Source organism: Podarcis pityusensis, assembly GCF_964106645.2.
Source record: "Podarcis pityusensis genome assembly, chromosome: 15".
Classification (NCBI taxonomy): Eukaryota; Metazoa; Chordata; class Lepidosauria; order Squamata; family Lacertidae; genus Podarcis; species Podarcis pityusensis.
In genome coordinates, this window is record NC_138040.1 from 23,396,683 (window position 1) to 23,418,045 (window position 21,363).

Sequence of the window (21,363 nt, forward strand, 5' to 3'; positions counted from 1 at the left end):
CAGCCTCCCTCTCCCCTCGATGGATTTTTCTCCCACAGGCATTAAACGGTAGTTTCAAAGACACAAGTAGGCACTGGGCAATTAAATTAAATGATATTTTATTGGCTAGCTGGACAAGCGAAGCCAGAAAATTTGTGAAGAGGGTAGATCCCAGAGCGCATGGCAAATTCGTAATTTCAGAAGTCAAATCTACATCAAACATGTGCACACATGAGAGTGAGGGGGGAACACAGAGGCTGGGCTCTTCCTTGTCACATAGACACAATATTTCTGACCACCTTAACGATTAATCAAAGCCTTCATTCCATAGTCATGCCAGAGACAGTGTAGCTGTGATTTATCACCGTTGGAAAAAGTACGACTACAAGGGATATTGGATGCAGTTACTGGTTAGTGAGTGGAGAGGAGGAAGAGGAGGAGGGGAAAAGCTCTCCCTAAAGGCTCTCTTGAATAAGCAGGAAAGAGAAGAAGGGTTTTGGCTCTGTGACAAAGACATGTTGTACATGAAGGTCCCATGCTCAGTTCTTGGCGTCACCAGGTAGGACTCGGAAAGGCTTTCTGAAACTATGGTGAGTACTGAACAAGATGGGTCAGTGGTCTGACTCTGAATCAGGTAACTTCCTACGTTCTAATTTTGGGAAGGGCAAAAGCTCAGTGATAGAGTACATTTTGCATGCAGACATTCCCAGGTGCAAATCCCTGGCATCTCAAGTTGGGGTGGAAAAGATGATCCCTTGAAACTCTGGTTCTCACTGTGAAAACTCACTAGATTACTTTGAGCAAATCACTATTTTCTCCATCTCTAAACTCAACCTTACCTTACAGAGCTGGTGTGAGGATCAAAATGTGAAACCCATACACTGGAAATATCTTTTCATTTGTTGCCTCTCAACTCTCAATTCATGCAAAACATTTTTTTTTTTTAAGCCTGAGAAATAATCTTTTATTGATTGACTTAAAAGTATACTTTAAATCAAAGCCTTGTGAGTCAGAAGCCTTGCAGTTTCAAGGTATAAGGGGGGCAAGGGAAGCAGAGAAGGGGGGGGGGGAATAAACAACCTGATCACAGCACAGCATATATTTTGTCTCCATTATGCCACTAAGAAGGTGTTAATATACAATGTACAATGTATTAATCACCTCTCTAACTTCTAAACACGGAATGCATCATTAACATTAATGTTATTTTCAATTAGCTTGCTGCATTGCAAGGAGGAGAGGGAGGCTAAATTTCTCGTTACTTTACACACACACACACACACACACACACACACACACTTATTTAAAAAGCAGAAAGAAAGAAAGAAAGAAAGAAAGAAAGAAAGAAAGAAAGAAAGAAAGAATACATGAGGCTATTGGAATGAGTTTCCTCCACCCTTCAATCACGTACAGGAACCTTCTGTTGCCATAACACAGGATGATGTTCAATCAGCCTGGGCAATAAGAAACACAGTCCTCAGAGCAAGGCCATAAAAGTGACAGGAGTTACGGACTGCACTGTTAACTCCCATGTCTAGTTCACCTACCAAGCCATGCGGCAATCTGCAAGGAAAGACAAGCGCCTCACTTCCTCCTGGCCCCTTAAACCCAACCAAATCACTCCCTCTAATATCAAGTTCAGGTGCTGCATGTCAATGTCTAAGCAAGCAGAACAGGGCCACAGAGAAACAAAACCGGGGGAATCAGCATGGTCAGATTTGAGAAAGTACATTATTTTTTTAAAAGTTGCCCCCCCCCCCAAAAAAAACCCAATTAAGAATGATCATGCTCCATAGCCGCAGGAAACTGAATGTTAATTGGAAAAGAAAAATGGAGAATTGGACTGCCTTGGTTGGAAAGAGTGACTGGCTTGAGGCACTTCTGTTCAGAGGGAGGATGTGCTTCAATATTCTGATGCGCTCCCAACTGGCTGGAGGGCCGGCTGGCCTTGAACCGGCCATTCGGCTTCTGGGCCTATGTTGGCTGGCTGGCTGTAGCAACAGATGGCTGAAGTCACTGGCACCAGGTTCAGATTCCTCTATTTGTATCCAGCCACCAAACCGTCGCAAAACCAAAGTTTAACAGGGCGACAGTGACGTAAGGTGACAGCAACAGAAGTTAGTTCAGACCTAAAGTATCACAGAATCATCAAGTTGGAAGGGACCCTGAGAATCCTCTGGCAATGTAGCTGTCCCGTACGGGAATCGAACCTGCAGCCTTGTCATTATCAGCACCATGCTATGACAGGAACAGACTCATAATGCCAAATTCCCCTGTCAGGTGACAACATGCCCCTTTAAAAGAATATATTAATATGAAATAAAAATAATTCACGCAAGTCTGAATAAAATCAAGGAAAACCTGACGGAAGAAAGCATAAAACAAACTTAAAATTCTGAAGCTCCTGACAAGGCATTGCATTCTCTCTTGAAGGATATTCTCCTTTCATCAGTAACTGCAGACAGAAAATATGCTATTCATAGCTATATATTCTCATTCATATATATATATTCCTAGCTATGAAAGGTAAAAAAGGTAAAGGACCCCTGGACAGTTAAGTCCAGTCGAAGGTGACTATGTGGTTGTGATGCTCATCTCACTTTTCAGGCCAAGGGAGCCGGCGTTTACCCACAGACAGCTTTCTGGGTCACGTGGCCAGCATAACTAAACCGCTTCTGGCACAACAGTGATGAAAACTAGAGCGCACGGAAATGCCATGTACTTTTCCACCACAGCAGTACCTATTTATCTACTTGCACTGGCCTGCTTTCAAACTGCTAGATTGGCAAGAGCTGGGACAGAGCAACGAGAGCTCACCCCATCATGGGGATTCAAACCGCTGACCTTCCAAACAGCAAGTCCAAGAGGCCCAGTGGTTTAGACCACAGCGCCACCTGCTCCCCATATATATCCCTAGCTATATATGCTAGAGGTTGTGCCCCTGCTCACTAACCCACCTGTGCAACCCAGCCCAGCCCATACCCTCTTTCCAATCCCTCTTTACTTCTTGACCAACCCTCCTCTCATTTCCTCACAATTGCAGTAGTGGCTTGTGAGCCACTGGGTGTGAGGTTAGCTTGTTCTCCAGGCTTCTTGGATCACTGCTGCTTACCAAGAGAGGGAACTCACAGAACACAGTCTGTGGCAGCCAAGTCCATTTGATGCCCCTGCGGAGCCACACATCTCCAGCATCCCTGAACTTCTCTTGTCCCCCTCTCAGTAAGTGGCGGAAACACTGGCCTGCGAGCGCTCCAGTTGGAGAACAGCCTTTGCCAAAGGTGTCATGGGCTTTGAAGACACTCAAACTCAGGACGCAAGGGAGAAACGTGCTAGGAGGAAGGAATGCTTGGCAAATCCACACCGTGATCAGCCCCTGCCCAGAAACCAATGCCCCCACTGTGGAAGGATGTGTGGATCCAGAATTGGCCTCCACAGTTACTTATGGACTCATTGTTAAAACCGTGTTTATGGAAGACAATCTTACTCGGCTACGAGTGATCGCAGGAGAAGAAGAAGATGATGAAGATGAAGGTGAAGAAGAAGAAGAAGAAGAAGAAGAAGAAGAAGAAGAAGAAGAAGAGGTGGTGTCAACCTTCAGCAATGGAACATGTCTTTTCCCCTTCACCACCAACACAACTTCCTTGCTCCTCTTGCAGGCTTCTTCTCTCATTGGTTTTCTTTCTGCCCTTCCCTCCTTGCTGCCGCCTCGGAAGAGGCCCACAGTTCTAAAATGTAAGCTGCCTTCTCTTAGTGGCAGGGTGGTGGACATATCCTTCATCCCCCTTGCCTTCACTCAAAGGGACTGCAAAAGCCTGCTTGCTCAGAACTTCTTAGGTTTCCTTCACCATTTTAACTCAGCTGTGCATGCATGCATACATGGTCCCCAGTGTGATGATGGGCAAGTGAAAAAATAGTACAGTGGTACCTCTGGTTAAGAACTTAATTCGTTCCAGAGGTCTGTTCTTAACCTGAAACTGTTCTTAACCTGAAGCACCACTTTAGCTAATGGGGCCTCCCACTGCTGCTGCCACGCCACACAATTTCTATTCTCATCCTGAAGCGAAGTTCTTAACCCAAGGTACTATTTCTAGGTTAGCGGAGTCTGTAACCTGAGGTACCACTGTATAGAGAGATATAGCTATTTTATCCACTATATAAATTGCAGGCTCATGGTCAGGCCTCACTCTCCATATTTCCTTAAAAAAATCCTCTCAATCTTCTTTTGCGAAGGGCACAATACAATAATTTGTACAAGGTCTTCAACTCAGTTTAAGTCACGAGGACAGGCAGGCACAGAATATGGTATATTTCTGAATTTTCTTTCTAAAACAGCTGAAAGCATCAGATTTAGCCGGGCTTTTGCAAAGGCTGTCTTATCTCTCAGTTTCTGCAAATCTATAAAAATGCCAAGGTAGTATGAGAGGAATGTATACGGTGGTGCTGTTTTTTAAAAAAATGGATAGGGCTGCTGTGTCCATCTGAAGGGATACATCAGTGAGTTTCTAATTTAAGAGTTTTTTTGTGCCAAACTCTTTACACACAGTTCAGAAAAGCCTAATTTCACGACCAGGGATGAAACAAAGGCTACCTGAAGCAGATAGCAAGGCTCATATTTCTTAGCCAAAAGTTTAATATAATTTCACATGCCACTGTTTGTATTGTTGTTACTGCCAGTTCTGCTCTGCATAAATTAGGAGGGAACTGATGGGAAGAGCACCAACAACAATCATATGTATTTGTTTTGGGTTCTCTTCAAGGGACTTGTATTCCCCGAGACCCACACCTAGGCTATGTAGTGAAGTTGTGGAACGTGCTTCCTATTGTTGCACGCCACCAAGGTCTCCATGTGATGTTTGATTCTGGGGTTTCGAGGATCTTAACCAGGGTTCAGTTTCTTCAGAATGAGGGACAGGGAAGACTGTGGTGCCTTTATGACATATGCTTTATTTACACATGTATACAACCTGAACCTATGATCATAGCAGGCAACTCCTAGGGGCTGAGGGGTCTTTGGGCCCCCCACTAAAATATTTGAGCCCCCCCCATCCAAGTTGATGGGCATTGCCATTCAAACGCTGTGTGTGCACCGTGTCTTGTGATCGATTATGTGGGGCAGGGGTTACCTGCCCCCTTCAAATATTATTCAAGTTAGCACTCCTGCCCATGATGGGGGGCTCACAGCTTCTCCCATATCTGCAGCCTTGGATCCCAGCAGAAATCAGGCATGGCTCTATCTCTCAGCTGCACAGCCTGCAGTCTACTTCTAGTCTCTAGTTCCTACAACTCAACTCTGAGTTGTCTTTCTAACAGACATTTCAGAGAGCATTTTCTTTCTGGCACAGAACCACTTCCTTTATTTACGTTAATGACCCATACTTAGGCCATTACCAAGAAACTTGCCTGCCTATTCCAGCAGTTGAATTAGAAGGGACTCATACAGCCTACCCCAATCTAAACTTACAATACTATTCTACAGCTTCTGTGCTGCTGCTACCAGATTTCCACCCCCTAAGTCGACAGAAACTTAAAACACCCAATGGTTTTGACACTTCCTCTGTTGAAAACTCTACATAGTGCATCCAGCTTCTCATCTGAGAAAAAAAGTACCCCTAAATATCTTGGGGGGGGGAGAGAATGTGCACACCCAATTTCTACTACATCTAACATTCAGAGATGTTTGCAATGTCTTTTCTGGGAAAAATACCACTTTGGGAAGGATTTTATACTTAGGCTGCAAGCCTTCATTTTTATACTAAACTACTGAAGAAGGCATTGTAACTCAATCTGAGTTAAAGATGTCAAGACTGTGTCATCTGTATGTATAAGAGTTGAAATGTTTTTAACTGGAGGAGGGAATATTGAGAGGAAGGCAACTGTATAACCACATCATTTATATGCAAATTGAAAATGAGAGGTGCCAGGATAAATCCTTAGCAGAGGCCCTTTGAGACTTCAGATGGCAGCATAGAGAGCCTGCACCCCAGGGTGGGGAATCGGTAGTCTTCCTGGTGTTGCTGAACTACAATTCCCATCAGCCCCAGCCAGCTGAGAGTTGTAGTCCACAGTATCTGGAGGGCATCCGGTTGGCAAACACTGTCTTAAGTCTCTGCATTGCAGTGTCAGGGAGGGGGTGCAAACTCCCAGTCTGGTGGCCTCTGAGTGAAGGTCAGAAAGGAAGAAGAAGAAGAAGAGTAGTTTGGATTTGATACCCCACTTTATCACTACCCGAAGGAGTCTCAAAGCGGCTAACATTCTCCTTTCCCTTCCTCCCCCACAGCAAACACTCTGTGAGGTGAGTGGGGCTGAGAGACTTCAAAGAAGTGTGACTAGCCCAAGGTCACCCAGCAGCTGCATGTGGAGGAGCGGAGACGCGAACCCGGTTCCCCAGATTACGAGTCTATCGTTCTTAACCACTACACCACACTGGCTCTCTACGCTTTTCTTTTTTTGCAATGAGAAAATAACCTGTCCCCACTTCAAAGCTGCCACACAGTTTGCAGCAGAGAGAAAAACACGCAGAGAGCCTTTCTACCAACTAACAGGAAGTGCATGAATCTGCCCTTAAACTCTGAATGAAAATCCCAGCCTAATCCTCTCATTAGACGATGTGAGCTGTTTGACAGAACAGCCATTTGGAGAAAAGGCAAGGATGTTGGGAGCATTGCAGGGCGGTCTATCTCCTGTTCGGCGCCAGGCAACATGTGTGCCACTCTGCTAAGAGAGGAAGGCAGACAAGTCCACACCTCTCGCTTTCTCTGCCTATACGTAGTCACTTTCTTGACAGTGATGGAGAGGGAGGGAGGCATGCCGTCCAAACTCAAGAATGTAAACCACATTTGTCTAAGTAGGTTGCCATAGTGACAAAGACTCGGATGTAAACAGAATCACAAGTAAAATGAAGACAGCGACATAAAACAATAGAGTTTTCTTTATATATATAAAAAATTGCTCACATCTTCATACCGTGTCAAGAGAAAATGTGCTGCTGTCCTTGACTCCGGTGCCCAATGAGGTGTGAAATTTATCAAAATGTGAGGGTCAATGTATGGATGCTTTTAATATTTTATGATATCGGAGACTGGTTACACACAAAAAAAAGGTCTGGGCAATAAATCAAACTGCAAAAAGCTTGCTTTGAGGGGCGGGAGGTGGAGAGTGATGTCTGAGCCACAGGTGGTTCACAGCAAGGGGTAGCTGGCTGAGGAAGCCCCTTCCTCTCGTAAAGAAACCCAGAGGAGGGCATTTTGGAAAGCAAACACAATTTTTCCGCCACAATAGTTCTGGAGAAATGTTGCTTTTCAGAACCGGCTCTTGTAAATTCCACCTCTGAGAATCCGGCACCATCCCCGTTTCATTTCCACCAGCTGTGCTGATCCTGATGCTCCATCTATGCGGATTAGCATCAACTGGGGGGGGGGGAGCCCAGAAGATGGGAAAGTGATTGTGAATGGAATTTCTCATTAAGAGGATTATGGGTAAAAGAGATTAGCTTTGTCTTGGCAATCTATAAATATTGTGCATGTTTTTGCATTCTTCGAAGAAATGTTAATCTGTTTGGTTCCTTTGAAAAGCTATAATTGCCTCTTGTGTCTTTCTTACCGAACTGTAATGCTGATTAGTCTCTAATGTTATTTTGTTATTGATTAATAAACCAAACTAAGCCTGCCTGTCTGAGGTTGTTCTCGTCATTAATACCTTTAAAGGAAAACAAGCACACCAACACTCTCAGTTCCCAGAGTTCAAAACTGATGAGTCAATTCTTTCCGCCTTAATCGCGTATTTTTGGCTGAAAAGGATACTGTTTTGTTTTGCTCTGTTTCTGATCTTTGGGTAGAGGTAAGGGGTATTCTGTTATGCCTCCACATTCAGGAACATGCCCAAAGGTAGGAAGTAAATGGACCCAACCTTGTTGCTTTTCTGGGTGGAAGACAAAAGATGCAATGCCCATTCAGTCCAGGAATTGGGATGGTTTTTAGCCAACTATGGTCTACTGAAATGAATGAACCTAATTTAGTCATTTTCATTCACTTCAAAGGCTCTACTCTGAATAGAACGAGCATTGCACACAACCCCGTAATTATAGTTTTCCTGCCTTTGGGATTATTATACCTTGTCACTTTGTTGCATTAGTTTTGTTTTGTTTCAACAATTTATATGCCACTTGACAAGGGTCTCCAAGCAGTTTACAAAGATGCAACAGGAAAAACAAATAAACATCAGTTAAAAGTCGAAAATCAAGCATTGATTAAAATGCCAATGATAACAACAACCTCTTTAGTGGGGGGGGGGGGGCTGCCTGACCTCAGCTGGAAGGGAGTTACACAAAATTAGGCCAGCAATACTAAACACACAGCTTCTGGTGCATACCGTGCAATGGAGGAACCCCTAACAGTGACTCCGCCCAGAATCTCACTGACCAAACAAGGATATAAGGGCTTAGACAGAACTTGAGGTATCCACATTGTTAAGGGCCTTGTAACTGAATACAAGAACACTGAACCCAGCCTGGTACCATATGGGCAGCTAGTGCTAAGTCACAGTGACAGTTCAACCCCATGAACAGTACAGTGGTACCTCGGGTTAAGTACTTAATTCGTTCCGGAGGTCTGTTCTTAACCTGAAACTGTTCTTAACCTGAAGCACCACTTTAGTTCTTAACCAGAGGGACTATTTCTGAGTTAGTGGAGTCTGTAACCTGAAGTTTATGTAACCTGAAACGTATGTAACCTGAGGTACCACTGTATAAGTGCTGAGCCTAAAAGCCTTCAGAAGCTTCAAAGTTGGAAGACTATTTTGGCAAGGTGGGACCACAAATGGGGTTGATGTGTTTGCCCCCACTTCCTGCTAGTGGCATCTTTCTTCCTGTTGCTGTCTGGCACCAGGTCCTCAATGCATAAGCCCATCATTTTGATCCAAAATGGCATCCAATTGTATCCAAAACCTAGATTAAAACCTGGTCCTGTATCCCAGGAACCGTCATGCAAAATTTGGCTACGATGCCTTAAGAGGTGTCCAAATGCATAGTAAAAAAAACGCTTTCCAAAATATATAGTAATTTGCTGTCTGTAGCCACGATCTCTGTTTCTGTCATCTTCTTGCTGCTACACTGAAGGATTTTTGTAACCACCAGACACAAAGAGAACATGAGATTGTCCAGCTGAAACTACAACCTCAACCAAATCAGTTCAACATTAATATCTGATCTAAAACACAACATAAAATTAATTTCTCTTCTGGAAAAGAGCGGGGAAGAGATTGAAATTGACTCATCAGATTGCATCCTGCCTCTGCATCTAATCCACAAATGAAAGGTGCTTGGTTCTTTCAGATTCAAAGGAGTCAAGATGATGAGAAGGCAATCTCCTGGCAAGATAGATGTCAAATCCAGCCCGAGGACTCCAATCACAACTATTGATCTCTCTAAACCTTCCTTCAAAAGACTTAAAAAACGGCCCATCTCCATTTCCCAGATGATGAAAGCAAATTAAGTCTAAGTAAGCAGGGCAAGAAAACACAGACACCATCAACTTTTGGAGGGGTCATTTGGAGAAGAATTGCAGAATAGCTGTCTATGCAATTGCAGGAAATGCATCCTCCTTCTCCCCCAAAGCAGAGCAAGAAAGCAAATACATATATTCTAATTGCTTTTGGTGGTGTTCCAGCCTATTATAGGGACTTAGTTAAAGCATGCTAACTAGATTGCTGGCAATAGGAAGCTCTCTCTTAATATGCATCAGGACTCTCTCTGCTGTCAGAAAAATCAGCTAGAAGCAGCAGCATATTGGTGCAGAAGATGGGGTCCAGTTTCATGGTGCCCACGGGACTGCTTCTGTGACCTTAGGCAAATCAGTCTTTTTGTCATCTAATATTGATGTGATACGGAGTGAGCTAGAGTCAACAAATCAAAATAACCAGCCACAGCCTTTGACATTCCTGCCCGCTCACCTCTCTGTCTACCTTTGAGGCCACAGCTCAGTGGCAGAGCACATGAGCTCACGTAGCTTAGTGGTAGAGCATTCGCCTCGCATGCAGAAGGTCCCAGGTTCAAGCCCCAACACCTCCAGGTGTGGCTGGGAGAGACTCCCTGCCTTAAATCCTGGAGAGTCATTGCCAGTCAGGGTAGACAATAGTGAGCAAGGCTGAGTGAAGATCTGGCTCAATATAAGGCAGCTTTCTCCGTCCTTCCTAAGATAAGGTCACCAGACGTCCCCGTTTCCCGGGGACAGTCCTTGGATTTACAAATCAGTCCCCGATAAAATCCTATCATTCCTACTGAAGTTGAAAAGTGTCCCTGGATTCATTGAAAAAAAGCTGGTAACCTTATCCTAAGAATGAGGATAAAGGAATCACTGTTTCTGCCTGTCTCATTGTCCCAGATCTGTAACAAGTAACAGGTGCCAAGTCTAGGTCAGGGTCTGACATCTGTAGCTAAATCTGTTTCAGGGCCTCTCCGGACATCCTTTGTGCTGTATTATGCATTCAGGATTATTTGTGCTTGTGGTGGTACCATCAGGGCAGTGGTATGTGATTCCACTTTCAATACTGTTTTGAGGTGGAAGAGGCTGCTTCATTTCCAATCAGTATACATGTCCTATACTCCTGAAGTCCTGTAACTTTCTATATCACAAATGTTCCAGTTTATTTTTACTGCCCTGCTTTAGTTTGAAGTGTAGCACCTCCAGACACCAATAATGCATCACAGAACAACGAATATGGTAAATTGGAATGATGCATGGACAGTGCAAAAGAAATACACCACTACCCCACACTGGTATTGCATCAGTGTCATGTTGCAGAACATGCCTGCGAAAACTCACACTCCCCAAAACCCAGACTCAGGAAGCAAGAACAAGCCCTTCTCCCAACCCACCCCTCTCTAAACCTCTTCATAAAGAGGGTGACAGTGGGGCTGCAGAGGGTCAGAAAGAATGCATCTCATCCAACATTCACTGCTTCAGCAACTTTGCAAATATAGATAGATAGATTACACACAAATGTCTTAATTCATTTCATCAAGAAGCAATTAGGTGTGTGAACGGGAAATCTGAGAGTGCAGACATTACCCTTCCTTAAAGGAAGTCAGATTTTTCTAATTATGTGAGGGAGCAGTTTCAGCGAGGTTCTCTCTTTGGAGGCAGCTGCTGTAGCAGGAGCTCCAGTTTATGTAATTTCTCCTTTCACCCCTATCTCAATAAATGTGCATTAGAAAAGAGTGGGGAAGAAAGCAAAATAGAGGTTATATACCAAATTAAGGAGGAGGCAGCAAAGGAAGAAAAAGATGTGGGTGAGAGAGGGAAAATACCTTTGAGCATTCTGCAAAGTAGGTGTGTGCGAGAGAAAGGGAGGGGAATCAGTCTTTTAATCTACAAAGGCAGCCAAGTAAAACCGAGGGGCCATTTTATTTTATTTTACTTTCTTCTCTCTTTCTCTCTTTGTTGCTGATGAAAGAAATGCCAGAGAAATTGACTTTTGTTCCCTAGGTTCAGTTTCACCCCGCTACCTGCAATATGATCACCTAGTAGGTTTTCAGACAGAGAACCATAACATATTTCAGCATACAGAGGGGGACTGGTGATAAGGAAAATTCTGGGTTGAGAGACTACTCAACAGCCCAGTTCGTCAGGGTACAAGTCCCCCACGGGTCCATGCAGTCAGTAAAAGAAGGAAATTCCACCCAAGTAATTTGGAGCAAAACAGCAGTCAGTAGACTTAGATCCTTTATTGTTGCGTAACAGGTTCAAACAGCAGCGAGTGAACCCGAGCATGGGGCGACATTGACTTTTAAAACTTTCCCACCATATACAGTTCATACAGTTCATACAGCATCATTGATACATCATTACCACATCACTAAAATGTCAGAAAGGGGAGGGTTATACAATATTAGCATAAGCAGAGGCAAACACCTCTTAAGTACCTACGATCCAAAGTGCAATAGAACTTCCTTTGCGTGTCTGGACCCCTAGGTAAGTCTGGTGATGGGATTTGGCTTCCCTTGGCCAACAATCAGCTCAGCAATTGTCACCTCTAGGCACTTCCCTGGGTAGGGGGGGTGTACATGTCGTGGCGGGAGGTGGCAGGGAAGAGAGTCCTTTTTCCAAGGGCAAAATGGTGTTGGAATGGAGGAAATTGGCAAAGGGGTTGATTTTATATGGTTTATAAAGCTAGGTATCTTTCCTGAGCTGTCAAGTCGAAAGGATGCATTCAGGCATAATATTTGTAACATTTAACAACTTTAAAGATGTGCCCCCACCCCTGTAATTTCCATAACACTGGTGTCCCTTGGGACTGGGAGGTTGGAAGGCAGGGAGCCCACCCTGACACGAGAAGCCAATTCTGTATTTGCTGCAGTCATCCTGTCTGCTGGGTTCTACAAGGGCCACACTGAGATGAAGGAAGAGGAAGCCAATAGGCAATGCAACCCTCAAGTTTGGGGGGGGGGGGGAGCAGGCACCTAGCAGGCTAAGGTTGGCAGGGCAGTGCTTCATTTGCCCTAACAAATTGCCCTAACAAATTTGCTCAGTAATTATTATTTTTTAAAGCCATTTTCCTATCCCCAAAGTGGGAAATAATTCTTGCTATTTTTTAAACTTCTCTAAATTTGTACCAAAGGCGGCAGCCACACCTTCATAATGACCCTCTATTAAAATGTGACCCAGAGAAGACTTTGAAGATTGTAATGCTGCTTCACATTTTGAGGCAAGCATTATGGGTCCCTAAGGCTCTTTATTTCCAAGCTCAGAAATATCTCGGGGACATTTCTTTTCCTAACCAGAGTCACTCCAGTGTAACATCCCTGTTGGTGGATTGGGTCCCATGAATGAAAAAGGGGGCTCTGTGATTAAGATAATGCTGATGATGATCACCGATTTATTAATCACCTTCTAAACAACAGTCTCAAGTCAACTAATGCTAACTATAGTTAAAAATAGTTAAAAAATACAAATACAACAAATACATTTAAAGCAAGCGCAAAACTGTAGACACTTGTGGTAAAGAGTTATTTATTCCCTTGGGGAAGCCAGTTGGAACAAAAATATCTTCCAATTGTTTCTGGAAAGTGCAGATAGAGGATGCCTGTCCTGTCTCAAAGTGATGTGATCAGAAAACACACATTCTACCTCCGTGGATGAACACACAGAGTATCAAGTTTCAATGTGTACCCTTGTAATATATCCAGGGCTTCTAATTTCAGAGAACCCTTTTCCATAATGACTTGTCTAGCAAGGTACCCCTGGAGGAAAGTTTCCTGGACTCAGTTCCATGCAGGCTTTTGTTGCGCCTGCACCAACTGTCTCTAATTATCAAGAAGAGCCCAACAACATCCATGGTTTTTTATTTTCACCTTAGAGTTGCAGAAGTAGTAATTCTCCAGGGGTTAGCATCAAACCAATGATGGGGTTTTTTTTAGAAGGATTTATCATTGACCCTGCCAATGCTTCCCCCATCAGGACCACACTGCAGCTTTGGGCTGCCACCACAGGTCACTCATTTTTCACCTTCTCTTCTCCTCGTCTTGGGGGAATTTAAGGAAAGTAGTGGTCTCCTGCCACGGGATGGATCTCAGCACCAGCTCTTCTTCCATAATAAGTCTGCCAGTGGGGGGGGGGGAAGGTCTGAGGAAAGCAGGGTGAGGTGACCAACTTGTAGCAGCAGCAAGTAGCTTCTCCCCAGACCACATGGGGGAGAGGGTTCTGTTGGTAGCACAGATATTAGCAAGTTGGGTTTCGGGCTTGCATCTGGGAACAATGTGTGTGAGAGAGAGGGGGAGGAGGGAGGGAGGGGAGAGAGAGAGAGCGAGAGCGAGAGAGAGAGAGAGAGAGCACATGACCGCACATGTAAACACCTGTACACGAGTACTAAATCACAATGCAGTACACAGTCTCCCATTTCAAATATTGCAGCTGCCATGGACCACTTTGAGAACACATTATCAGACAATTACATTTTTCAAATGTGTATGTATTGTAATCCAAAGGACATGAATCCCTCTTGGCTTTCACATCAGCTATCGCAAGGAAATTAATGCCACACACAGAAAGCAGAGTAGGGCTTTTAGCAAATGCGCGAAGGGTGCATTTGCATGCAATGATCTCTGGTATGAGTATCTTACAAATACATCTGTTTTTAATTTGTGAAGGATATGCCACTTCTTGCTTCCACTGTTGCCTCCTCCTGGATTCTGAGAATGCAGCCCAGGCCTCATCCAGCACTACAGAAAGCAGTAAGTTGGTAGTGCATGGGAAAGCTGGACTTCAGGACAAGTTCTAAGAAATGGGGTTAATTTATCAGAACACCATTTGAAAATTGATCACCTGATGTGTGGGAAGAATGGCCAGCTTTGAAAAAGCAAGTTTTGAGTCCAAGTGAAATTCAGGACCTTCTGCTTTCAAGCAGGTAGTTGTTTTCCCTGTTTAGCATCTCTCACTGGGTGGCATTAGGAAAGCCATTTTTTCAACAGTGGAACAGACTCTCTCAGGAGGTTGTGGACTCTCCTTCATGGGAGATTTTAAAGCAGAGGTTGGATGGCCACCTGTCATGGATGCTTTAGCTGAGATTCCTGCATTGCAGGGGGTTGGACTAGATGACCCTTTGGGTCACTTCCAAGTCTATGATTCTTCTCTCAATCTTCCCTGCAATTGGGAATAAACCTACTCTATACAGTGGTACCTCTGGATGCGAACGGGATCCATTCTGGAGGCCCGTTCGCAACCTGAAAAGAAAGCAACCTGCGTCTGTGCGTGCACGGGTTGTGATTCACCGCTTCTGTGCATGTGCATGATGTCATTATGTGCGTCTGCGCATGTGCGAGCAGCGAAACCTGGAAGTAACCCTTTCCGGTACTTCCGGGTCGCCACGGGACACAACCTGAAGCAAACGTAACATGAGGTATGACTGTATGCCCATTCTAAAGCTTACAAAAATCGTAAACTTGAAGTGCTAATTAATATTAATAAATATAGTGATTGACACCCGTATAGCAGGTTGTGAAGTTTATATGAATCCCATGGCATAACCATATGAGACATCACTGGCACTTTTTAATGCTCATATTCTAAGTCCCCCAACTCCTGCCTCTCTCTCAGCAGTTGGATCAAATCAATATGAAAGTATTGCCTTCCACTCAAAAAGTTTAAAAAAATTCATGCAGATTGCTTGACAAGGATGTTTTTGAGGAGGGAAGAGGTTCTGACACAGCTAGCCATCAACAATTTATTTCCCTCACTGGTTTGGAAAGAAGCGTGCAAAGTCAGAAGGCTCTCTATCCCAACGCAGACAAGAAGATTGCGACTATTTAAAAATAACCAAAACGGAGAGAGGGAAAGTCTCTATCCACCTGCCAGATCAAAAGGCACAGAGTCCCAGAGACTTCAGCTCCAGGCTGAGCCATCAGACTAGCAAGACAGGTAGCCACTCTTCATCTTGCCTGAAGTATTTGACCGCTTTGTTGTTTGCAAAAGATGCTGCGGGGGTCATTTTAAAACATTCAGATGAAAAAAGGCTTTCCAAATCCAAAACACAGGGTGGTACCTTTCCTAGCTGACTTCAAAAGACCTCCATCATAAAAAAGAGAGAGAGGGAAGCAGGCGCTAGTGTGGAGGAGGCCCAGATGCCTCTCCTGTTCCTGCCCTTTTATTCTCGGTTTCTTACATGAATGCCAATTGTTAGAGAAGGAGAGGGGAACTCACTAAAGAGGTTATTCACAAGTCTTTCCCAGCAAGGAGGAGTTCTAAACTTGGAGGAGAGGCAGGGAGTGGGGAGAGTAGCAAGACAGAATAATAATTATCGTTTTTTAAAAAGAAGATCATAAAGGTCTCTCTGGACATGACAAAGCAAGGCCTCTGCTTTTAAATATTCCCCTGAATGAGCAAGGCAAAGCAAAAAAAAACCCTGGAAAATTCCCAGAGTATACTATTGACGTCTTAGTGCTTTCATGCTGCCTCCCAGTCTTCTAAAATACATCCCCTCTGAAGGCTGAGCCTGATCCAAAAAGGGCCGGACCTTGCCAGAATCCGATTTTGAGAGGAAGCCCAGGGAACATCACGACAGCTTTTCTAATGCGTGTCAGCCACCTTTGGAAATTGCTTCCTTGTTTAACCAGCACAGCCCTTGGCATCTGATGGAGGCATCGGCAGTGGCTCATTCCTAACCTTGATATCAAGTTTCTCATTGCCCGGGTAAAGGTTTGGAGGAGAGTTGTCTGAATGGGCCGCGTTTGGTTCCATTAAAAGAAATGGTGTTGGAATGAACAACAAGTGGAAGAAATGGGTAATAATGGAGTTTCATTCGGTCAGTGTGTTTTTTTCTGGGGGGGGGATGCTGGTAAAGGTAAAGGGACCCCTGACCATTAGGTCCAGTCATGACCGACTCTGGGGTTGCGGCGCTCATCTCGCTTTACTGGCCGAGGGAGCCAGCGTACAGCTTCCGGGTCATGTGGCCAGCATGACTAAGCCGCTTCTGATGAACCAGAGCAGCGCAAAGAAATGCCGTTTACCTTCCCGCTGCAGCGGTACCTATTTATCTACTTGCACTTTGACGTGCTTTCGAACTGCTAGGTTGGCAGGATCTGGGACCGAGCAATGGGAGCTCACCCCATCGCGGGGATTCGAACCGCCAACCTTCTGATTGGCAAGTCCTAGGCTCTGTGGTTTAAACACAGCGCCACCCGCTAGTACTCACCAGCAAATTGGGGAGACAGGGGGGAAGCCTTACACCAAGACTGGGTGGTGAGGGCGGGTTAGCTGCTTGATGCTCCCTTCCCCCCCACCGACTGGGGTGCTACCGCCCAGGTAAGGAGGCCTTCCTCACCCAGCATAGGAAAGGAGGCAGCACGACTCCAGGATCCTGTCAGAGCATTGCGCCTCCTTCCCAATGCTGGGCCAATGCTTCCTGGGCTTGGGGAAGGAGGTGCAATGCTCTGACAGGATCCTGGAGTCCTGCTGCCTCCTTTCCCTCAAAAAGATGGCGGTACAGTACTGCATACCACTGCGTACCGCCAGAAAATAAGCACTGCTTTGGGTTAAGCCATTCACTCTAATTCAGGGAGACAGAGGCTTTTCTTCTCCAGCAGCCATTGTAGGTCCTTGTGACAGCCACTTGGCATACATTTTAATTTCCTGGACATAGTTACAGCGGTACCTCGGGTTGCATATGCTTCAGGTTATGTACACTTCAGGTTACAGACTCCGTTAACCCAGAAATAGTACCTCGGGTTAAGAACTTTGCTTCAGGATGAGAACAGAAATCCTGTTGGTGGCGGCAGCAGCAGGAGGCCCCATTAGCTAAAGTGGTGCTTCAGGTTAAGGACAGTTTCAGGTTAAGAACAGACCTCTGGAATGAATTAAGTACCTAACCAGAGGTACCACTGTACTATTAAGTGGGAGTGAATTTGCCTCAAGGGAGCTTGCCCAGGCTGACATATTTTTGTGGTTTGTGAGTGCAGTGGAAATAACTCCGGTGGGGCACAAGTGTTGGGTGAAATCAACAACTTTGGTGATTTATTAGCAGCTCCACCCACCGCTGGCATGTGGCCCTCAGAAGGTTGGCCAGAGTGGAATGTAGGCCCCAGGCAGAAATAAGTTCCATACCTCTGCAGTAAAAAATGAGTCACTCACCTACCCTGATACAGCAGATGTAGATATGCACAGGTGTGTGCTGCCTGGGTCTGCAACTGCACATGCTTGCATTCTTCTCTTTTTCCCCTTGCCTTGCCATTCCATCACTTCCTCTATTGAAATTGGGACTGTAAGCTCCCTGGAGCTTAATTCTGGCTCATTTTTCTAAGCAAACTAAGTGAATGGCAAGTGGTAACAATTGCCACCCTTGCTTAGGGGCTGAAGACAGACTAGGGATGCATCGTGTGTAGGAAAAATAAAGAATAGGGATGTGTGGTGTAGTGGTTAGAGCATGGGTAGGCAAACTAAGGCCCAGGGGCCAGATCCGGCCCAATCGCCTTCTAAAACCGGCCCGCGGATGGTCCAGGAATCAGTGTGTTTTTACATAAGTAGAATGTGTGTTTTTCTTTAAACTGCAACTCTGGGTTACTTGTGGGGCATAGGAATTCAGTCATTTCCCCCCAAAAAATATAGCCTGCCCCCCCACAAGGCCTGAGGGACAGTGGACTCCTGGGTTAGAGTGTTGGGAATCCAGGGCTTCAAATCCTCACTCAGCCACAAAACTCACTGGGTTACCTTGGGCCAACCACTCACTCTCAGCCTGGCTTACCTCACAGGGTTGTTGTGAGAATAAAATGTGGTGGGGGGAGAACTACATATGCCACATTGAGCTCCTGGGAGGAAAGGTGGGGTGTAAATACAAAAAAGGAAGTGAAATCTTAAAAACTTTGAAATGGTACCTGAAAGGCAGGTCCTAAAATCTGCTCAGAGAGTTTGCTAGGGGGCCATGATCCAGACAGCGACGGTAGTTTCCGCCCACTGTCTAATGCCGGCACCCAGCTGCCAATCTATTTCCACTCACTCCAGCACTCTGTTATTTTGTATATTTACATGTCATCAAAATCCGATGTGATAAATCAGGCCATCATAAACACCGTTTTGATTATAAGGGCTGTTGCTTCTAATGAATGAAAAGCTGGAACGCAAACGTAGGAAGCGAAGAGACACCTCTATGTTTTGGGGTTTCAGGAAGACAAATGGCCTCAATTGTTTAATCAATATAAATGCCTCTCCAACTCCTCCTGTTATTACGAAGCCATTTCAGACAGAGTGAAAAAGAGAACCACCTTTGTATCTTTATCCCCATCAAGTGAGACACCGTCTGATATTAACAATGAATGACTGACCTGGTCAGGTCACCCATTCCTGGCCTTGCATAACTTGCCAGTTTTAGCAGGAGCGGCGGGTATAGGGGGCAGAGGAGGGCTTCAGCTCCCCTAGTATTTGGGGGCACCTCTGGCCCTCCAGGTGTTGTTGGGGAAGTGGATAGAGGGGGGGAAAGTCCCCCTTTCTCACAATTCTAGTGGACTTCCAAAGAAGCTGCATGTTGGAAGATTCAGATCAGCAAAAGAAAGTACTTGTTCACACAGTGCATGCTTGAACTATGGAACTCACTGCCACTAGAGGCCATGATGGCCACTAACTCGGATGGCTTTTGGACAAAGTAATGGAGGAGAAGGCAATCAATGGCTGCAAGCCAAGATGCCAACCCTCTATCTCCACAGTCACAAACAGGAGTGCTTCTGAATGCTAGCTGCTGAAAAGCAGACATGCCATCTTGCCCCTGTGATTGAGGGAGCTGGCGCCGCACAACATGCTTGTGTCACTTACGCATGCCATGCAACATACTCATGTCATGCAGGAATGCGGCGTGATGTGCTGCACATGTGCTGCATGGAATGCACAAGTGATACAAGCACATCACGTGGCATGCGTGCAGGGCATGGACACGGTCACCTTAGATACTGAGGGAGCCCAGTCTCTGCAGATGTGCTAAATGCTGGACTAGGTGGACTAGACTCATCTTATGTACTTCTGCTAATAACATGCACAGATGGTCTCAGGTTCAGTCCCTAACATCTCCAGTTTTAAAAGAGGATTGGGCAGCAGGTGATTGAGGAGGAGCCTTCTTTTTTATTATTATTAAAGATTTTCTTGATTTACAAAAGTGTTTGCAATGTCTCTCTCGTACTTTCCCCCCCATGTAACATTTTTACAAATCAGTTTCATTTGTTGAGACATTAGGAAGAAAAGGGGGGAAGAGGTGGAGGGGGGGGGAGAGATTCAGCAGCCAGAAGCATCATAGCCAGACACTGGAGAGACCTGTCAGGAGTAAGCATGGACCAATGGTACCAAATAGTATGGGAAACAGCCCTACTAGAAAAATTAACAAATAGACTGAAACTGACACGGGGACAAATAGAAGAAGACACCTTTACCCCTTTATCACATACACAGCCCAACAAGACAATGACAAAAATCCACCAACAGCATACAAATCAGTATGGCTAACCTGATCCAAAACACACACACACCCCACTCACACACGAAAACAAAGACCACCACAGCCAACCACAAATGAACAACCACACCCCAGGCCAACCCCAACCTCTCTCACCACCAAAGGAACACAAGCGAACAACAAAGGAGGAGCCTTCTGAGACAGCCTGGGTTGCTGCTGGAGGTCAGAGCAAACAAGACAGGGCTCAATGAAAACATAGGGAAATAAATATGTAAAAGCACAAAAGGCAAGGGGGAAGGGAGAGGGCATCCAGATGCTCAGATGTACAGTAAGTTTATTGAGCCCAGCACATTTTCAGCTGCAAGTCCTTCTTCAGAGGCACTCTTCAGTGCAACTAAATGGAGACTTTTGTCTCCACTGCAAAAAAGAAGAAGATGATTCTGAAAGATATATTGCCAGTGTGATGCAGGCTAGATGGACCTGGTGTAAGGCAGTTTCCTATGCTGATGTGTGCTTTGGAGCATTGAAGGAGCTGCATCCAGCAGAGGGAGGGATGCTCAGATGCATCACTGATGCTGACGCTGTGACTGAGCAGCAACACGGAAGGAGGTGACACTCGAACAAACATTGCCAAAACAGATGTGCAAACAGCAGGCTGCCTGGGCGTCAAAGCAGTTAAGAAGCCCTGATGCCAAAAAGAATGCTAGCAACAGGAGGCAATGAATCTTTCATCTATTAATGGGATTCTCAAACCTCGTCATGAGCCTTGCAAAGTGAATAGGGATGAGCTCCCCCAAATTCAGAGGACATGCCCCAAGGACAAGCTGCATGAGGACTAGGAAGTTGCAGTAGGTTTGAAAAAAACTGGCCATTATCAGGCTTAGCTTCCCCTGCAAAAAAATCCCAAAACAATCCAGTATTTCAAAATGGCACTGTAGACTTGCATACAGCCCAGGATGCAAGTTATTGCACTGTTTGCGAGAGACAGAGTGCAGAGCAACACAATCCCTTGGACAGCAGAAAGGGTTTGTCTATCCTGCTGTTGTTGCATATTCCTGACGTGAAGTTGAAGAAGCAGAGGACCCATTTAAATGACTAATTTATTGGAAGTAACCTTCTTTTGAAATGACAGTTTAAAAAGTCACATTTTATTTCCTCCTGCAAACCATAAATTGACTGTCCGCTTCCTGCTCTTTCTCTCTGTTGTATTCTTGCTGGCATCAGGCCAAATCACTCGGGTGGTCATTGCTTTTGCACTTTCTGCTCCTCTTTCTTTCCTTCCCTTGTCTTCCTCTACACCAGAATATATTTCCTCTCTATGTTTCCTGGTTAAGGACCTGTCTCCAACTGCACCTCCCACAACGCAGACCAAACACCATCGGTTAATCCATCCAGGGCTGCACACTTACTCATCCATGCCTCCCCAAGTTCAATTGGATAACTGATTCCCCCCCCCCCCACACACAC

General features: G+C 45.2%; 1 protein-coding gene across 4 annotated transcripts in view; it reads right to left on the reverse strand.

Annotated features, from left to right (window-relative positions):
- The window catches only part of GRIK4 (glutamate ionotropic receptor kainate type subunit 4), a 469,347-nt gene that overhangs the window by 353,606 nt on the left and 94,378 nt on the right, over positions 1 to 21,363 (reverse strand). The window lies entirely within an intron of this gene.